Source organism: Aplysia californica, unplaced genomic scaffold (genome assembly GCF_000002075.1).
Source record: "Aplysia californica isolate F4 #8 unplaced genomic scaffold, AplCal3.0 scaffold00067, whole genome shotgun sequence".
In the NCBI taxonomy this organism is placed as follows: domain Eukaryota; kingdom Metazoa; phylum Mollusca; class Gastropoda; order Aplysiida; family Aplysiidae; genus Aplysia; species Aplysia californica.
The window spans coordinates 1,944,393-1,954,004 of NW_004797337.1; the positions used below are offsets into that span (position 1 = coordinate 1,944,393).

The 9,612-nt window shown below is 40.1% G+C and overlaps 1 protein-coding gene across 1 annotated transcript in view; it reads right to left on the reverse strand.

Moving 5' to 3' along the window:
- LOC101855239 (plasma membrane calcium-transporting ATPase 3) overlaps positions 1 to 7,004 on the reverse strand; it is a gene marked incomplete at its 5' end in the record, with an annotated part of 62,949 nt that extends 55,945 nt beyond the window's left edge. The window contains 1 exon segment of the mRNA XM_005093688.3: positions 6,969 to 7,004.
- Between the last annotated feature and the right edge of the window lie 2,608 nt (positions 7,005 to 9,612).

Here is a 9,612-nt window from a genome sequence, read left to right on the forward strand (position 1 = left end):
CACCGCCTTTTTTTCCCTTGCAAAGTGATATGTGAGGCGTGCTGACAAAATGAGTTACTTCTCACAATCCTCAAAAGCTGATATTGGCCAAAAATCGACACTAGGGACACATTTCTAGGTTTTCTCTTGATGTGATATTCATTGAGTACAAATGCCTTTTATCATTTCATACTTATAAATTGTAAAAACTGAACCTATAAGCATGCTAATGTATCTATTTTCATAGGGCTCAAATCCGAGAAGTAACTCATTTTGTCAGCACGCTTCACATATATTTATTTTTTTTTAAACACGATTCATAACATCTAAAATACAAATAGAGAAGTAAAGGACACCGATACAGTTGCGGAGAAGAGGAAGAGCTTCATGGCATGCAACGCGTTGTTAACACCAAGGGCTCACACTTTGCTATTTTCTCAATTTTCATTTTTAAATGTAGATTTCTTTAAATGTACACCACAGCAGAAAGTCCCCGAGATACTCGATATTTTGTAGGGTATTTTTCCACTGGGGAATCGAACTTGGGTCTACTGCACGCGACAGCGAAGGGTCTAACACTCAAATACACTGTAGACACCGGTGGTACTTCTCAGAGAGAGATCAAAACGAAACTAAGATATATACTTCTAGCACAAGCGAGTCTGCTCAATGATATAATGCCTCTTTCTTGCAAGTACGTGCTAAGATATAATTGTAATTATACCTCTTACAATTCCGCGTAGTAATAATATCACACAGATCTTGCAATTTTCAAGTGAATTTCTGCAGTCTACATGGTAGAAGACACAGATAGATTGCAGAGTTTTTACCACACACTGAACGCTACTCGACGTCAGTCTCGCCACACTATATAAGAGCGATTTCTTTGAAATGATGAAATGGTATAGGTTTAACGCCTCTATCAACACTATTAGTTAACTTAAGAGGCGGGACCTCCGAGTTTAACACCCATCTCCGAAAGGCCCGAACCAAATGGGAATTTCGTGTAAAGTGCCTTTACTCAAAGAAATAACGTCGGACCGAACTGAGGCTCGAACCCCCGAACTCACAACCTCACGATTACGAGTCCGGCAGCCTAACCACTAGGCTACTGACGCCACTTCTACTTCTTTACAGACACGTTTTTCGACCAACATAGAGTAGAATATCGACAGGCATTTAAACGACTCCGGTCTACGAATAGGCGCCCGTTCATCTCAGGTGGGAGCGCGGGTGGCTCGAGAGCTATGGTAACTTTCCACGCAACATCACTTTAAAAATGAAGCCAGAACCTGACTGATGGTGGTAGAGCCAATGTTTTACGACACTAGCGACACAATTTTGGCCAATTTATGTGACCCCTAGTTGAATGCTTGACCATCAATGATTTATTTATAGAGGCACCGGTCATCCATGTCCAGGTGCTGTTTTAGCCTTGTTGAGTGCTCTGTAGTCGATGAGTCTGAGGACGCAATAACACATCCACGGGCGGCTTTGCTGAGGCAAAACCAAATAAAGATCCTACAATTCTTTCTTCTTACTACGTCAAATAACATTTTTGGAGCCCTCGGCGTTAAAAAATTAAAGAAATGGCGGCTGGGTGGTTATTAAGAAAAAATGAATTAAAAAAAATAAAAAAATCAGGCGTAGTAAGTTCGAGTTGAAATAATTATAACAAAGGCAGTGAATGAGAACAGTTATTTAGAGGCAGCAGGTGCAAGGCGACAATGAACGATACGATCAGATAATGACAGGGCGCAGGCAGGACGCCAGAAAGAAAAAAGGAAGAAGGAAAGGGGTTGTAAGTCTGAGGAGAGCCGCAGCTTGTCAGTGTTCATGTGGCAGAGAGACGCCATAGCTACACAGAAGACATGGACAAGAAGGAAGGACGGAAGGAAGGAAGGAAGGAAAGAAGAAGAAGAAGAAGAAGAAGAAGAAGAAGAAGAAGAAGAAGAAGAAGAAAAGAAGCAAAGAAGGAAGGAAGGAAGGAAAGAAGGAAGGAAGGAAGAAGAAGAAATGAAAGAAGAAGAAGAAGAAAAAAAGGAAAAAAAAAAAAGACTGAGACGCCGATGACATTCAAAGCCACTAGGAAGCACGATGAGAAATCAGCGTCAGGGGTTCTTTTTAAACCAGAGACATATATACGGACATGGTGGTAAGAACACGGCTAGAGCTACTACAAGAGTGATGAAATGACAGCGCTTTTAACACATTCTAGATATATATTATTTTTAGACAAACAAAAAACCCGCAAACCCACTTAACAAAGTACAGTATTGAACGTTGAGAGCTTCAACAGTCCAAATACTTGTACGTTATTCTCTGCATGAAAGACGTCCACAATATCGAAGAAAGATATTATTTTTTCTTTTCTTTGGGGGGAGGGGGGGGGGGGAGGGGCTAAAAATTGGAACACGAATGAATAGAAAAGGCGAGGGGGAAAGGGAGGGGGGGGGAGGTGAGCTTCAGAGAGCAAGCGGCAACAATCCGCAGAGGGCAAACGGCAAAAGGCAAAGGGCACAGGTCAAGGGTTAAAGGGCGAGGCCGGAGGGTGGTTGGAAAAGCAGTGAAAAAGGCAAAGAACAAGGGATGGGATAGACGGTAAAGGGGGGGGGGGGGTCTTGCATGGCACGAGGAAGGTAACATAATTCACAAGTATTCACAAAAACATTGAAAAAGAACATTATTCAAGCAACACAAAAGAAATTACGTCTAGTAGCCTGTGAAATTTCGAAGACGTTAATGAAGACAGCTTTGTTGAAACTAAGAATATAAATAATGTTAAAGTGCTGATAAAATTTCAAGGGGAAAAAAAAGCAGTATATTATACATCTTCAGCCATTTCTTGAAGTGTCAAACAGAGCAAAAATGTAAAAATAACAACAGCATAATATATTAGAATGTTTTAAAAAAGGAAATGAAAGCGGTTAACATTTAATAAGTATAGATAGGGAAATGATTGATGAGTATACAGAGAACACAGTAAATCCACCGGAAGAAAAGACATCACAGAAAAAATGAGTAGAGTGAAATCAGTAGAGTTAAAACGACAACTCTGGAATTGAAAATCGTTAGAAATGAGAAGAAGACGAACTCAGAATCTAAGAAGCTCAACAAAAAACAAAACAAAACAGGTAAACCAAACTGTCTCAACCCAAATCATCCGTACACAAATATCTGACGATATAATAATAATAGTTATGTACTGAAAAAAGATTACGGCATGTGCAAATGAGGTAGAATTTTTTAAAGAAAAAAAATGAGACCAACAATACTACACAGGGGGGATATAATAATATAGATGTAATATACAACCACCTTTAATACCATTCCCTTTGGTTTTCATTACTGTAAAAATTTATAGCAAAGAAAAAAGAGAGTTAAAAATGTGCGTGCAGCAGTGATGGAACAACAAAGGGGGGGTCAGACATGGTCATTTCACGCTCTTCTCAGAACAATCCACAACATGACATGTCAACACCCCTTGAACGTAACAAAAGGATCTCATATTCTTGTTCATACTCCTTTTAAAAAAGTGTAAGGGTTTTTTTTAACGCCCCCATCGAAACAATTTAGATCAATTAGGAGGCGGCGGACTTCCGATCCTGCCTGTCAGGGCCCACCCGGGCTGAGAGGGATACAACATCCCAGTAGAAAGATCCGAGATACTCGATAGTTGGTGAAATGGTATTGGCTTAACGCCCATAGCTACCATCAACACTATTAGGTGATTTAAGAGGCGGGACCTCCGAGTCTAACGTCCATCTCCGAAAGGACCAGCTAGGAAATTCGTTTAAAGTGCCTTGCCCAAGGACACAACGTCGGGGACCGAGGTGACGCTCGAATCCCCGAACCCGAAATCTCACGACAACGGGTCTTGTTTAGTTTTAGTAAGGTTTTACGGCGCTCGCATACGTATTACGGGTCCGGTAGCCTAACCACTAGGCCACTGAGGCCACTACTCGATAATTCATATTATTATCCTGACTACACCAACAGTTTCTACAAGTAAGAGTGCCGCGGGTGGCGACTGACAATAAGTGACTCGAAATGTGCTACGCCTCCATGGACATAATTTCAATAGTTTCGAGGGAGAGCGCACCAATCCTAACCACGGCTGGGTGGGTAGGTGGGATACAACATCCCAGCAGAGTCTTCTTTCTTTCTTTTCTTTTATCCACCGCTTATACCCTTTTGGGTGTCGCGGGAAGAAAGAGACGTCTCTCTGCCACCAGCAGACAGAGTGAGATACTTAAATTATAAACTGCTTCCCCACGAGGGAAACAAACGTCTTCTGCGAGCAACAGCAAAAAGCCTACTTATATAAGTAACCTTTGGTTCTATAGTGGGCGCTAGCTATCCTTGGCAGACATAGAGGAGAATAAGGTACTCTGTACGCATCGGCATACACAGAGGAATCAGTCACTCCTAGTTGTTGTAAACAGAGCTGCACATAAACAGACATGGAATGCAGAGGAGTCGGGTTGAAACAACTTGATTTTTTTTTCCACATTCACAATCAAAGACAATACATGTAGGCTAATCATTTCTAGATAAAAAATCATTTCGACCTGAAGAAAAAAAATATTTTAAAAAATACCAAAAATAAGGAGTTAAATATGAAGTTAAAGAACCACAGACTTAATGTCTTTTGCTTCTTTTATATCTTTTAAGGTAAACACAACACAGCCCAGCTGATGTCACTACGAGGACGGAGTATTTCGGATTTTTGCCCGAACACTTGGAGAAAGAGAAACAAACATCTTCCAGAAAGTACGAGGAAAGAAACCCAATGTGTATCAAATTTGGGATAATACCTCTGCTAACTGGCTACGTTAGTCAAGCTCGAACTACCAAAACACAACGAAAAGACCTCTCTCCATCCCATCCCCTTTTTCTCTTATGCTGTTCATTCTCTCCGTGAATGCTACGTCTTAACACCTCCACGAACCATTAGTATGCCAAGTAGCCTCTGGTGCCTAGTACCCGTAATTTACCCAGTGCCCATGGGAGATCGATCGACAAACCGATCGTCAACGGATCGCCCGATTCGAGTCCTGAAAACAAACGCGTTTGTTTTTGAGGCTGCGAGTCGGGCGACCGGCTTGTGGTTTGTGCCACAACGGTCACTTTGCTCCCTCAATCTGGCTAGCCCCACCTACCAAACCGAAGAGATCCGAAACGATTGTGCCAAAATCGAAACCAATCGCCGTACTAACCCAGCGACACTACTCCCAGTGCCGACAGCAAAACGCCCCTGGCAAGCAAAATGCCCATATTGCTGCTTGGTATTCAGGTACTTTAGGGGATATCAAACCATCTTAATAAATTTGTCTCTCCTATTGAAGTTAAAAAATAACACCCCCTCCCCCCCTCTAAAAAAAAAGGATACATACGAACGAATTATAAACCAGAGCAAGACCAGCAAAAGCGTTCGCCAGCACTATAAGTATAAGCTTTTCCTCTAATCTAAAGTAACCAACGAGCTAACTATTCGCTACATTAATTTCTTGAGGGTCCTAGCCAAAGATCTTACCCAAAAAAATCTTTCTGAATCTTCAAAACGTATATCAAAGGTTTGCAATCCTCTCTTCCATTACTTTCAAACATTTCTTGGTCATAAGACAAAAATGTATCCATAGTCCTATAAAGAAGAATAAGGGAGGCACGTGCAACCTTATGACATACCACAAAGTGAAGTGACCTCTATGAGCTAAAACAACATACCCGGCCTACTCCGATCATAAGAATAAGAGAAATTTTTATGAACCAAAAAATTAAATAAAACAAAGAAACCAGACCCAACATACTGACAATGATTAGCTTTCATAATAGAGAAGAATACAATGCAGCCCATGCAGCCAAACACATGCGTTAAGGTTACAGAGCCTTCTCGAGGTCATGCCAAATGCTTCGTCATACATGATAAGCTGAATAATTACTGTCTGCACTAACTAGACTAGTATCAGAGGATAGGAGTTCCGACACCTTGCTCCCTATTAACCAGACAAGTGTTATTCAAGAAGTCAAAAAAAAAAAGAAAAAAAAAGAAGCCAACCCCCATATGTCTTCAACGAGAGTACTGAAAACAGTTTAAAAGCCTAAAAGACAGAAAATTTCGAAAATAATATAAATGTTAAATAATAATAATAATAATAAATAGAAAGTAGAAACACAATAACCTCGTGAGCAGCATCTAACAGTCTGCAAAATTAATTACCCACTCCCCTAAAATCTCAGCTGTGTATTTAAGAAAAATTTAATTAATTCTTTGGGACTACTTTTCAATAAGATCAGGAACTATATATATATCAACACACAAAACTGTGACGTCAGAGAACTACTTTCATTACGGTTCGGGATGCTACAGGTCTACATTACTACAGCCAGAACTGGGGGCGTACAAGGAAAAGGATTTTTTTCCTGGAAAGAGGGGGTGGAGGGAGGGGGGAGGGAGGCGGGATTGGGGGAAAGGGGTGGGGGTACATTTACACTGGACTGACGTGATATCTCTTAACACTTGCGAGGTTAAGAGGGAGAAAGGGGTACATTGAACTGACGGTGTCAAAAGCCGAACTCACAGCTTTTTGAGTTAACTCCACCTAGACTAGAAGACTGAAATACAATAATGTTCTGCAATGCTGCTGGAATGGGGGGAAAGGGGAAGAGGGGAGGGGGGGGCTGAAGGGGGGTGGGCCGCAGCGGGAGGCATGCCCCCCCCGCTTCTACACAGAGAGAGAAGAGAGAGAGAGAGAGAGAGAGAGGGGGGGAGAGAAAGGGAGAGACATGGAGACAGATAGAGGGGGCACAGGGAAAGAGAGAGAGAGAGAGAGAGAGAGAGAGAGAGAGAGAGAGAGAGAGAGCGAGATAGATAGATAGATAGAAACATAGAGACAGAGGAACAGGGGGGGGGGAGGCGCAGAGAGACTGAGACAGAAAGAGACAGAGGCAGAGACAGGAGACCGAGATAGATAGGACTACACACTTACGTGGTTTCTTCTGCTCCTGATCCTTTTTATCTGCCCCTGCAAGTTAAAGAGTTAGAGAAGAATGCAAACATTGAGGGTATTAGTACAAGCAGAGGTTGGTTTGTTTGATCATACACTCCTTCCTTCCAGGAGGCCAGCGGGTTGCGGTAGTTGTTGTAGTAAGATCTTTGTTTTTTGGAACCAGGATTGCAACAAAACAGTTACCGTAGCCAACTACTGGGGGTCGATAATGATAGGGGACGGAAAATTTGACTAATAATAAATTACTAAGGAAGAAACAGAATGGTATTGTATTATATAAATATAGAGAGATAGAGAGATGGCAAAGTTAACGAATTGTTTTTATTATTTTTGTTCCCATTTCGTTTTGGTCGAGTTCGGTTACACATCCCACAAAAAGAAATACTGCACTACACTGGAAAAGTAGAGAAAAGGGGAATCAAATTGAGAACACACTTAGGCTTTGACCACTTTATAAAGATATATATATATATTATATATATATATATATATTTATATATTATATGAGTTCCCTCTCGGTACTAAAGATGGTTCCAAATTTGACTTTTGTAAGATTTCTAAAAAGGGTATTTATAAACACAAAGAGACATCTTTATGTGATATGGCTGTCCGCCTCCCAGTATTAAAGGTGATTTGAAGTTTACTTTTAGAAGAAAAAACCGCAACAAATTAGCATATTGATATTTATAAACATGGACGACCTTGCAAGCAGTCTGCTGTAAAGTTTCAAGTAATGCAGTCCTGGTCCAAAATCTTACCACAGTGGACGAGTCAGTCACAAACATTATTTTGATCCTTTTTATATAAATATTATGTATATTATAAGAAAAAAAAATCCCTTGAAGACAAATATTCCTTTCAATTCAACCTCAAAAATTTATCGAAATCCCCCTTTCCACACTTTGACATTTGATCTTAATAAACAATGTTCAAAAATGTAATTATAATATCTTTTTAAAAAAATAACACAAACAAACCAAGGAAGAGGGAAATAGCCTCAAACAAAATGAATGCCGTAAAAAAAAAAAGGAAACAAATCAGAAAAAAAGTACAAATCAAAACAAACAGATTGTCTAGTTTCGATGGGGTGCACACTATGAGTAGTAGTTGAGTCCCGCTTAAAAAAAAAAAAAAAAAAAAAGGAGCGAGAAAGAGCAGATAGGGAAAAGTACTTTTTTAAACCTCGCATTAAATAGAGATCTTAGTGCCTCCAGACCAGAAGTTTACGAAGCTGTCAGTCTACTGTGATCTCCCGTAGCTTAAGGTTAAAGAACGGTGTTATTACACTATAGGCAGTTCCTGTGTTGTTGCTGTTTTCTGTTAACGGCTGCGAGAACCCCGTGTTGTTACAATGGTTAGAAAGGCATGCTTTATGTATCCATGTAGTACGACAGTAGGGAATCTTCATTATCATGTTATGTATGCTCCGTCTGCCAAATGGTTTGGGTTTTTTTTTGGGTATCAATGAGTCTCTGGGATAATAATGAATGCAAACGGGTGGTAGGGGTACAATCAATTAATTAAGGCAGACAAACAAATTGAGGATAGCTGCCCCGTTAAAAGAACGGACGCAAAAAAAAGAATAAATACATAAATAGGTAAATAAAATAAAAATAGAATGAAATAAAATCAAGTAAGATAAAAATATGAAGCTGGATCAACTTTGTATGCAGGGGGGCAAAAATAGCGGTCAAACTCACGGAGGCAAAGGGAGGCTGTCATGTAATGCCACTTCCAGGGGGAACTCAACGCATAAAGCACTTGCTGAATTTAACAAAAACACCAATATTGTGTCCATTAAAATTAATATATCATCCCTAAAGGTGTTACGTTGTCAGTGGAAAAGGGATAACACACTTTTTAATAAGGGTCTGAGGCCCCAGAATTCTTATCTTATCACACCTTTGACAATACTACAGAAAAAGACACACACACACATACATCGTAACTGCCTAAACATAAAAAATAGAAGGAATGAATGACTTTATAGAACGTAGGCTATTAACTTTTCCAGCGCAGAAATAGACGCACAACGACGAAGAAATAAACAACCATGCTCTTCTTTGAAACGTGAAAATTTGCCAAAAGTATAAGGCTGACGACATAAGATCGGGACAGATCTATGCCACCAATAGCCGTGAACTATTTGACAAAACTTTAATTTGAGCAGATCTTGAAATATAATACAAAACTGCTTAATTACCCCCCCCCCCAATAAATATGTTCGTTTGATTTCAGCATTATCACAACATACGCACATATTCCTACAGATATTAGTACTGACAAGGCATTTGCGTAGAACCGTGAATCTGAACACTTATATTACTATTTCATTCATTCCATTTTTCACCCTGAAAAAAAAAATGACAAAAGAGGAGTGTGTTGAGAGTAAAATTGCGGGTGTCGACTGAGGTGAGAGTAGTACAAAACAGTTTTGACAATACTTTCCACAACACAGCTTTAAAAAAGACTAGGCAGACCATGACAAACTCGACGACTCGGGGAAACAAAAAGGAGAAATAAAAAGAACAGGATGCAACACTGACAGAAAATAGTTTTTAAAAAACTCCTGACAGAGAGAGAGAGACACAGAGAGAGAGAGAGAGAGAGAGAAAGAGAGAGA